The sequence below is a fragment of the Cariama cristata genome, unplaced genomic scaffold (genome assembly GCF_000690535.1).
Source record: "Cariama cristata isolate BGI_N322 unplaced genomic scaffold, ASM69053v1 scaffold9132, whole genome shotgun sequence".
Taxonomy (NCBI): domain Eukaryota; kingdom Metazoa; phylum Chordata; class Aves; order Cariamiformes; family Cariamidae; genus Cariama; species Cariama cristata.
The window spans coordinates 56,866-66,929 of record NW_009604596.1 but is presented as its reverse complement, the minus strand read 5'-3'; the positions used below and the strand labels follow the sequence as shown (position 1 = coordinate 66,929).

Genomic DNA, 10,064 nt, shown 5'->3' with positions numbered 1-10,064 from the left:
ACAATGATTATCTAGTCCAACTGCCTGACAAATTCAGGGATGATCAAAATTTAAAGCATATCTTTAAGGGCATTGTCCAAACGCCTCTTAAACACTGCCAGGTATGGGGCATCAACCACCTCCCTAGGAAGCTTATTCCAGTGTTTGACCACCTTCTCGGTAAAGAAATGCTTCCTCAAGTCCAGTATGATGCAACTCTGAATCATTCCCATGAATCTTGTCACTGGATCCCAGAGAGAAGAGAACAGCACCTCCCTCTCCACTTCCCCTCCTCAGGAAGCTGTAGAGAGCAATGAGGTTGACCCTCAGCCTCCTTTTCTCCAAACTAGACAAACCCAAAGTCCTTAGCTGCTCCTCATAGGACATGCCTTCCAGCCCTTTCACCAGCTTTGTTGCCCTCCTCTGGATGCATTTGAGTACCTGAACATCCTTCATAATTTGTGGAACCCAGAGGTGCACATAGTACTCAAGGTGAGGCCAGAACAAAGCTGAATACAGTGGGATAATCACCTCTCTTGACCAGCTGATTATGCTGTGTTTGATGCAGCCTAGGAGGTGGTTTTTGCTCTTAGCTGTCAGGGCTCACTGCCGACTCATTGAGTCTACTGTCAACCAGCACCCCCAGATCCTTTTCTCCAGGGCTGATCCCCAGCCACTCCTCTCCCAGTTCATACTTGTGCCTGGCATTACTCTGTCCCAAGTGCAGAATCTGGCATTTGGACTTGTTAAATTTCATTCCAGTAATTGTTGCCAATGTTCCAATCTATCTAGGTCCCTCTGCAAGGCACCATGTCCCTCAAGAGAGTCAACAGCACCTCTCAGTTTGGTATCATCAGAAAATTTGATGAATGATGCATTCAACTCCTGCATCAAGATAGTTGATAAATATATTGAACAGAACTGGCCCTAGAATTGAACCCTGAGGAACACCACTGGTGACTGGTTGCCATGCACATGTAGCCCCATTCACTATAAACCTTTGAGATCTGCCCTTCAGCCAGTTCTTCACCTATTGCACCGTGAACCTGTTTATCCCACAGCCGGACAACTTGTCCAGAAGGATGCTGTGAGGGATAGTATCAAAAGCCTCAGTAAAATCCAGAAAAACTACATCCACTGCCTTCCTTTCATCCACTAGGCAGGTGACTTATCATAGAAGGATAACAAATTAGTTAAACAGGACTTTCCCTTTGTGAACCCATGTCGACTGTGCCTGATGATTGCATTATTCTTTAAATGCCTTTCAATGGTACTCAGTATAATATTCTCCATAACTTTTCCTGGAACTGAGGTTGTACTCACAGGTCTGTAGTTCCCTAGGTCTCCCCTCACACCCTTTTTTGTAGATTGGAATAACACTGGTTAGCTTCCAATCATCAGGGACCCCCCCAGACTCCCAAGACCTTTGGCAGATGATCGAAAGGTATCCTGCCATAACATCCTCTAGCTCCTTCAGTACTCTGGGATAAATCCCGTCAGGCCCCGTGGATTTGTGAACATTCAGTTGATACGGTTGGTCCCTTACAATTTCAGTGTCCACAAAAAGAAAGTCACTGTTTCCACATTTGTGGTTCTCCGACTCAGAGAAATGGGCAGCCCAAGGTCTACCAGTATCATTAAAGACTGAGGCAAAAAGGCAATTGAATGCTTCTGCTTTTTCTTCATCCCTTTTGGTCAGATGATCATCTTCAACAAGTATCAGTCCAAAATGTTCTTTAGACCTCTTCATGCTATTAAGATGGTTTAAAAAGCCCTTCTTGTTACATGACACAACACTGGCCAGTTGCAACTCTAATTGAGCTTTGGCCTTTCGTGTCTTCTCCTTGCATATATGAACTAGAGTTCTGTAACCTTCCTGCAAAGCCTGACCTTACTTCCAGAGATTATACAGTATCTTTCTCCTCTCAAGCTCCACGAGGATTTCCCTGTTCAGCCATGCTGGTCTTCTGCCTTGCTTGCTTGAATTATGACACAGCTGAATTGCCCGCTCTTATGCTTTTAAAAGGTGGTTCTTAAAAACTGACCAGCACTTGTGGACTCCTAAGTCCTCAAAAGCAGATTCCCAGGGTACTCTGCTAAATAGCTCCCTGAATAGCTTAAAGTTTGCTCTCCTGAATTCCAGGTGTGCTTGTTTTGACTGGGATAGATTTAATTTTCTTCATAGTAGCTGGTATGGGGCTATGTTTTAGATTTGTGACCAAAACAGTGTTCACAACACAGGGATGTTTTCCTTACTGCTGAGCAGGGCTTACACAGAGTCAAGGATTTTTCTGTTTCTCACCCCATCCCACCAGCAAGGAGGCTGGGGATGCACAAGGAGTTGGGAGGGGATACAGGCAGGACAGCTGACCCCAACTGACCAAAGGGATATTCCATACCTTATGACGTCATGCTCAGCAATATAAAGCTGGGGAAAGAAGAAGGAATGGGAGGACGTTCATAGTTATGGCATTTGTCTTCCCAAGTAACCGTTACACATGATGCAGCCCTGCTTTCCCAGAGATGGCTGAACACCTGCCTGCCAACGGGAAGTAGTGAATGAATACCTTGTTTTGCTTTGCTTGTGTGCGCAGCTTTTGCTTTCTCTATTAAGTTGTCTTTATCTGAACCCAGGAGTTTTCTCACTTTAACCCTTCTGATTCTCTCTCCCAACCCACTGTGGATGGAGTAAGCAAGCAGCTGTGTGGTGCTTAACTGCCAGCTGGTGTTAAACCATGACAACTGGGTAGCAACTCTGCTGTCCTTTTTTCTCATTACCCTGAAAAATTTAAACTCAATTATTTCATGATCACTGAGGCCAAGAGAGTCACCTACCATCACTTCTCCCACGAGTCCTTCTCTAGTCACAAACAGCAAGTCTAGGAAGGCATCTTTCCTAAATGGCTTACTGAGTACTTGTGACGAGAAGTTATCTCCTATAAACTTCAAGAATTTCCCAGACCTGCTTGTCACAGCGGTATGATATTACCAGTTGATGTCTGGGAAGTTAAAATCTCCCGTAAAGACAAAGACTACCGATCCAGAGATTTCTCCTTATTGCCTATAGGATAACTCGTCAGTGTTTACGTCCTGGCTGGGCGATCGACAGTAGACATCCACTACAATATCTCCTTTGTTTTCCATCCCCCTAATCCTCACCCAGAGGCTCTCAACCACATCATCACTAACTGTAAAATCTGTACAATCAAACCTCTTCCTTACATATAGCATGATACCTCCACCTTACCTGCCCTGGCTATCCCTCCTGAACAGCCCGTAGAACTTCATCCCAGCACTCCAATCATGGGCCTCATTCCACCAAGTCTTGCTAATACCAATGATATCATAGCTCTGGGAGCTGATTGACACTTCCAGTTCATCTTGTTTGTTTCTCATACTGCACGCATTGGTGTACAAGCATGTCAGATACAGTCCTGAGCCCTCTATGCTCCCAGGAGCAGTGTAAATGTTCCCAGTGGCACTGCCGCCTTCAGGCGATGCCATGCCAACTTTTGGCCTACCATCTACAATACTGTTGGTATCCTCTTCGCTCATCGATTGTAGTTTAAGGCTTTCTTGATCAATCCTGCCAGTTGATGCCCAAAGACTTGTTTTCCCCATTGGGACAGGTGGATCCTGTCAGGCCCTTTGTGCTTTGAAGGCTCTTCCATGGATTAAAAACCCAAAGTTTTGTCAGAGGCACGAGTCTTGGAGCCAGGTATTGATATCCTGGGCTCACCTGTTTCTTCCAAAGTCTCCCCCCATTACTGGGAGGACCGAGGACAATACTACGTGTGCTCCTGAATTTTTAAGCATTCTTCTCAGGGCTCTGAAATATCTTTTGATTGATCTCAGACTTTTTGTTGTGATGTCATTAGCACCCATGTGAAAGAGCAAGAACGGATAGTAGTCTGAAGGTTGTATTAGACTCTTCAGTCTTGTGGTGATGTCCCTAATTTGGGCCCCAGAGAGGCAGCAAACTTCCCTGAAAAGAGGGTCCAGTCTGCAAACAGGTGCTTCCATTCTGCACAGGAGAGAATCTCCAATGATCATAACTCTCTACTGGTTCTTCTCAACTCAGGTCTTAGTGCAGGTTTTGTTCTGAGGGGTTGGTCTCTCTGACCTTGGCAAGACTGCATGCAAAGTTTCCTCCTCTATCTCATTATGCGTTTCGTACACCATACCCAGGGCCTCACACCTATTCTGTAAGGGTACCTTAGAGGGTAAGGAGGGGGTTCGCTTACTGCTCCATACTGTAACCTTCTTCTGCCCTTCCTTATCATTTGTGATGCTGCCTTCCTCCTGGCACAAAACAGATCCCGGACCTGGCTCTGTAGTGGCCACACTGAGTTGGTTTGCATGCACCAGGGATGGCAGAGTACAGCTCCATTGATCTATCTCCCTCTCAGACTTGAACACTCCTCAGTCTGCCCACCTCCTCCTGCAACTTGGCCACCAAGCAGAGCAGTCCATCAATCTGATCATACCTCCTACAGGCTTGCTTGTAATCACTTTCCACCTGTAGGAATATCCCTTCACACATCCCGCAGCTGGAAACCTGAGTGGTCGGATGCTCGAACAGGAGCTCTGTTTGTGTGGTTGCACTGGTTCTACCAGGGACTAGAAGCTCAGGAGAAGTAGAGGACTCTGCTTTTTGCCAGGTGGTCACCATGCTGCCATGTGCCTGCCCTTTGGGAAATATATATGCTTTTCCATTGTAATCAGCTGGGCTGATTGTTTTAGCCTGTTTAATTCTCCTGCGCTGCTGGGTGCAGGCTCCTCCCCTTGCTGTCTCATCCAAGCCATGATCTGGGGTCAGTTGCTCAGGGAACTCTCCCTGTTCAGATGTATGTTGCAATTAGCAATAATATTCTGATTGAAAATCTTCTACATAGAGCAATACCATTCACACTGATTTTGTACATTAGATCGTAGATTACGATGAGATTTAAAACATATAATAAACAACTCCGTATACAAAAGCATCTTTAAAAGGTGGTTTTGTTTTGGGTTTGTTTGTTTGTTTGTTTTGTTTTTTGTTTTGTTTTGTTTTGTTTTGTTTTTTTAAATTTAGAGCAGGATTCACTATGAATCTTCCACAGAGTTCACTAAAAAAGTGATCTTTTTTAGAGCAATAATTTAATCTAAATCTAGACACTGTCCAATTAAAATCCCAGTTCCATCAAAATGTATATCCATGCATCACTTTGTTAGTCCTTATGGGTAAACGTACTCCAGAGACTTTTTCCAGTACTTGCTTAGCCAGTTTACACCAGCTGTTCATTAGAGTTGAGATTTAAGCCTTCTCCTTTGCAGAGCATTTCTTATAGCATGAGAAACAACACATTGCTCAGGTTATTTTCCACCTGAAGACATGTATTTGCTGACTTTTCTAAGTTGTGCGTTATCTGGCATCGGTCAAACACAGTAAACAAAAAGGCTTTGGATCAACCTGACCTGTCTCTTCCTTTTAAAGGATGAAGGAAAGCATGATTTACATTAGCAAACACTTTTTAATCAACTTCAGTTATACTGATGATTTTTTTTTGTTTTTGCTGCAAAGACAAAATGTAATGGGTGTTAGAGATGGTGAAAGGGGTTATTTAGTAAGAAGAAGCAGCTGTGAAGTGCGAAAAAAGTCATTATGCTAATTCAATTAATTAAATCCAGAATGCAACTACACATCATTAACCATGACCAAATTTTGTTGGCAGTAGCTTCATTCAGATTTTTGAATTATATACAACCAGGAAAATCAGCTACCCCAAAGAAAATAATATCCATGACATAGATATACAGAAGAATAGGTGCAGTCCCAGAGGTCATTTCAGCATTTATGAAAAAAATAGATAAACACAAGAAGGTTTCAACAATGAAGTTATTCGCACATTAAATTTTTCTTTAGTAATAGTAAGTTGTGATACAAACCACAGAAAATTATTATGCTTAAGAGAGGCAAAGAAATTAACGGGATGAGACGCCAATACAGTCTTCTGACTTTAGAAAAAAAATCATGTTAGAAATACTAGAAAAAACAAGAGGGACTAACATAAATAATCAAACTAAAGAAACTATTTAAGGAAAAAATGCAAGTACATCGTAATAATAAGTAACATTAAACAAAACCTTTGTAGGTTGTATGCTGTGTAGTGAAAACTGAAAAAGAGTTTCAGAAAACATCTATAATATCTTTGATATTAGGAATTTAGAAATGGATATTGCTTAATCTTTTAATATATGAATAGCTATGATGACTTTTTGTCTTAACGAAATTGGACCTGTGAGTGGATTTCTTTTTGAATATACCAGTAGAATAAATACCCATACACAAAAATTTATTTCAGCTAATTTCAGCTAATAAAGCAAACTAACTAAACTTAAATTTAGGCTGGAAATAAATAAAAAAAAAATATATATATTCAACTGCCAGAAAACTGAGGCTGTGAAGCAGTTTTCTAAATGGTATAGTTGATGTAAACTACTTCATTTAGTTTAGGATTTCACTTGGAGAGATTATGAATAGGTAACATATTACAGTTGATTTTACTAGCAAGTGAATAATTTTACTATTACATTCCTTTCTAAATGGGTTTGGGTTTTACCTGTGGGTTTTGTTTTGGTTGAAAAAAAATATTTTGTTAATAATGTAGAAGTTATGAAGCTTCTTTCAAATCATTTCAAAAGAGCAAGTTATACATTAAAATTTACAATAGAAAGGAAGAAAAGTGCAAGGCACCATTGATAGAGGCACCAATATTTAGGCATACAAGACACCAAAACATCAAACACCTCTTTACTGAACCTTCATTTTAAAAAAAGCACTCAACAGGGATTACAGGCTCTTTTGTTCATATTAAATATAATGCAAGATTCACCTATTACGAATTTATATCCTTCTAAATTCCAGCTTTAATATGAACAACTCAAAATATTAATAATTAATTTAGAAGTAATAGTATTAATTAAAATGTTCTATGTTCAGAAGCTCAGTTATTGCCTTTTTTTTAATCTTGTCACAGTCTATCTGAGGTCTGAGCTGTGCAACATTGCTCCTTCAAGATAAGAGTGTATGTTGGAAAATCTCCTGTGTTAAATCTTGTCTGTATCATAAACCTCAAAACTATTGTTCATTCATAAAAGTACCTATTTAGGCTTAGAAAGTGTATTGTTTCAAGTTTTTTTTTCTTCCTAATTCAAATCAAACTTTGAAATCTGAGATTTAATTAGATTTTTATTATTACTATTTTAAAAGGTTTTTGTAAACTAAAGTCTTGGTCAAACGCAAGTTTTATATCCTCTTCAGATAATGTCTGTTTTCCCCTCTAGAGAGCTTTAAGAAGCAGAAGAGGGAAGAATTTAGAGTAAATTACTCAGTAATTGATTGTGTAAATACAGTATCCTAATTTTTCCAAGTATAGCCCTCCATAACAGTTCTCAAAAAATGTATTGAGGCTTTATACCTGATATATACTCCTTATATCTTAAAACTGCATGAGTCAGTGATTTGGAACAAGCAAAAAAAGTTTATTTTTAAAGCATTTTAGCGTTTTATATTTTTACGTGTTACCTATGAGGTTGAAATTTTGCTCATCAGAATAGTTACAAGTTGGATATAACTATATTTTAGTAGTTATGTAGCCTAAAGGTAACATTGAGAAAAAAACCAAACAGAACACAACAGAAACTATTTTGGATGACATATTCATATTTAGCATGATATTTTATGGTAAGAAAGTGTTTTGATCTTTTAGGATGGTGTTAAAAAAGTTTGGATCCAGTCTGAATTCCTCATCAAATCATCTATGAAGACAAGTTCTCACATCTAAAAGTCATCCCTAATTTATTTTAGATTGCTTTATTTCATTTATCCACACCTCAGATGGACATTTTAAGATTATATAGATTTGACTAACTTGATCTTTCATATCTGTAAAGAAAAGAAAAGGAAAATACATTGGCAAAGAATATGAATGAATGTATGCAGAAATAATTTATATATATATGAGATAAATACCACTGTTTATTATTTGATTTAGGTCCATCTGATTAAAAGTAACAGGAATCTTTTAAATAATGCAAGTTTAATCTATAACCTTGAAAGTCAATAGGTTCCTGTACCTCTAACATGCAGTTCTTCCTTCTTTTTACTCGTATTGTGTTTAGTGATTAAATGAATCAAAATGAGTACACACATTATATTAAGTATTTAAATTTAAAACCCTCCTCTACAGTTTATACAAATTATAAATATCATCTTTAATTTACTGTGCTTTTGCTGCACTTTACAAATAGAACAGTAATATGTTTCTGCAATGAAAGAAGAAAGAAGTTAACTAATTTATACGTGCAGTAAATAACCACTTATACTTTATAATTGAGACAATGATTTTTAAAAAAAAAACCAAAACAAACAAAGAAACCAAACCAATCAACCAAACAAATGAAAAAAAAACAAAAAAAAAACCAAAACAAACAAAGAAACCAAACCAATCAACCAAACAAATGAAAAAAAAACAAAAAAAAAACCAAAAAAACCCCCAAAAAACCCAAAAAAACCCACAATACCCCTAAACCACCAAGAAAAGTAACTAATTCCCTTAGGTTTATTCATAAATAACTTTCCAAAAAGATCTCAAAAAGTTGTAATTTTGTATAGTTATCCTCTGGTGGGTGTATGTATCACTGTTATTTGCAGTTCTGATCCCTCTATACTGGTTAAATAAATTTACAGAAGCTTTTTTTTAATCCCTACTGAATCTGTAAAGAGGAGTTAAAAAGTTATAATAATTTTGAGAATTTTATTTTGGATTAGCTCTAGACGGAGGATCAATCTGTACTATTGTCTTAGCTCAGATCAGGTGTGTGCTTCTCAAGATATTATTACATATATCCCCACATACCATGTGTTGGACTCAAAATCTGGCTCATAAGGATGTTTCTGTATACTAATCTAGTTTAATTGGACTAACGTAAAACTTACATTCCTTCTAGAAATCAGAACCTGAAATCCCAGTTAGCTCTTCTCAGAAAGACAGGTTTTCTCTTGGTAGTTTGCCTATTTCACTCAAATCATGATGTTGCAAGAGACTGGTTTATTTTACAAAAATAGCCTTAAAAGAAAATTTTGGGCTGCTTGTAACTGGTTATGAAGGTAAATCAATTCCAACTGGATTTGTCTCAAAAAGTCATTTGGAAGTGTGAATACTCATGAAAAGTGTATTTGGAAGTAACATTGCCAACAGAGCAGTACAGAAATGTATTCATTGTTCAGGAACATACCTAAGATATCTATTAGTTGTTCACAAGAAAATCAGCTAAGATTGAAATATGGGGAAGTTTAAAGAAGGAATATTTTTTTTTATCATAATAGCAAAGAATATATTGGTATAGAATAATTCATTTTAATGAGCTTAAATTTGTGGTTAGTTTAAATATGTAAACTAAATTTCCAAATGTTCGCACTTAAGATAACATTAAATATGTGTCTGATTCTTAAAAGTGAATATATGACCTTGATGTCAGTGTTCTCCTAAATTAAGTACATAAATTGAGAATATGATAACATACAGACATAGTTTATAAGTGTGTCATTCTGAGTAAACATTAGATTTAGTGCTATTTGTATTTTGCCAGAATTAATAAATTCTGTATCACAGTGATTACACCGAGTTTAAATGCAAACAATGCTGTAAGTGATGTACCTGGGAGACTTGTTAGCTGATGAGGATGCTTTAATGGGTTACTTCTGGGATCATACTTTGACCTAATGTACTTTACTTAACTTCCTGAAGTTTTGAGTGAAAGTCACCTAGGAAAAGGTCACACTCCAGTCCTTGTGTTTCAACTGGATCTGCTGCAGAAAAAACAATAAAAAATTATGGTGGCGGAACAAAAGTAGAAATGAGGACCCCTGAATGTACTGAAGGTCCCTTGGAGAAGGGTGGGAATCACTGATTCTGGCCCTTGCTCCTGGTACTGTGCATGATTTTTTTTTTCCAGTGACTGTCTAGTGTCCTAGATATTTTGTGACTAATCTTGCATATTAGTTGGAGCATACACTTTAACATTGCCATATTAGTTGCCAA

General features: G+C 38.1%; 1 pseudogene; it reads right to left on the bottom strand.

Moving 5' to 3' along the window:
* Window positions 1-420: 420 nt before the first annotated feature.
* On the bottom strand, window positions 421-3,600 carry LOC104158117 (annotated as a pseudogene).
* Between the last annotated feature and the right edge of the window lie 6,464 nt (window positions 3,601-10,064).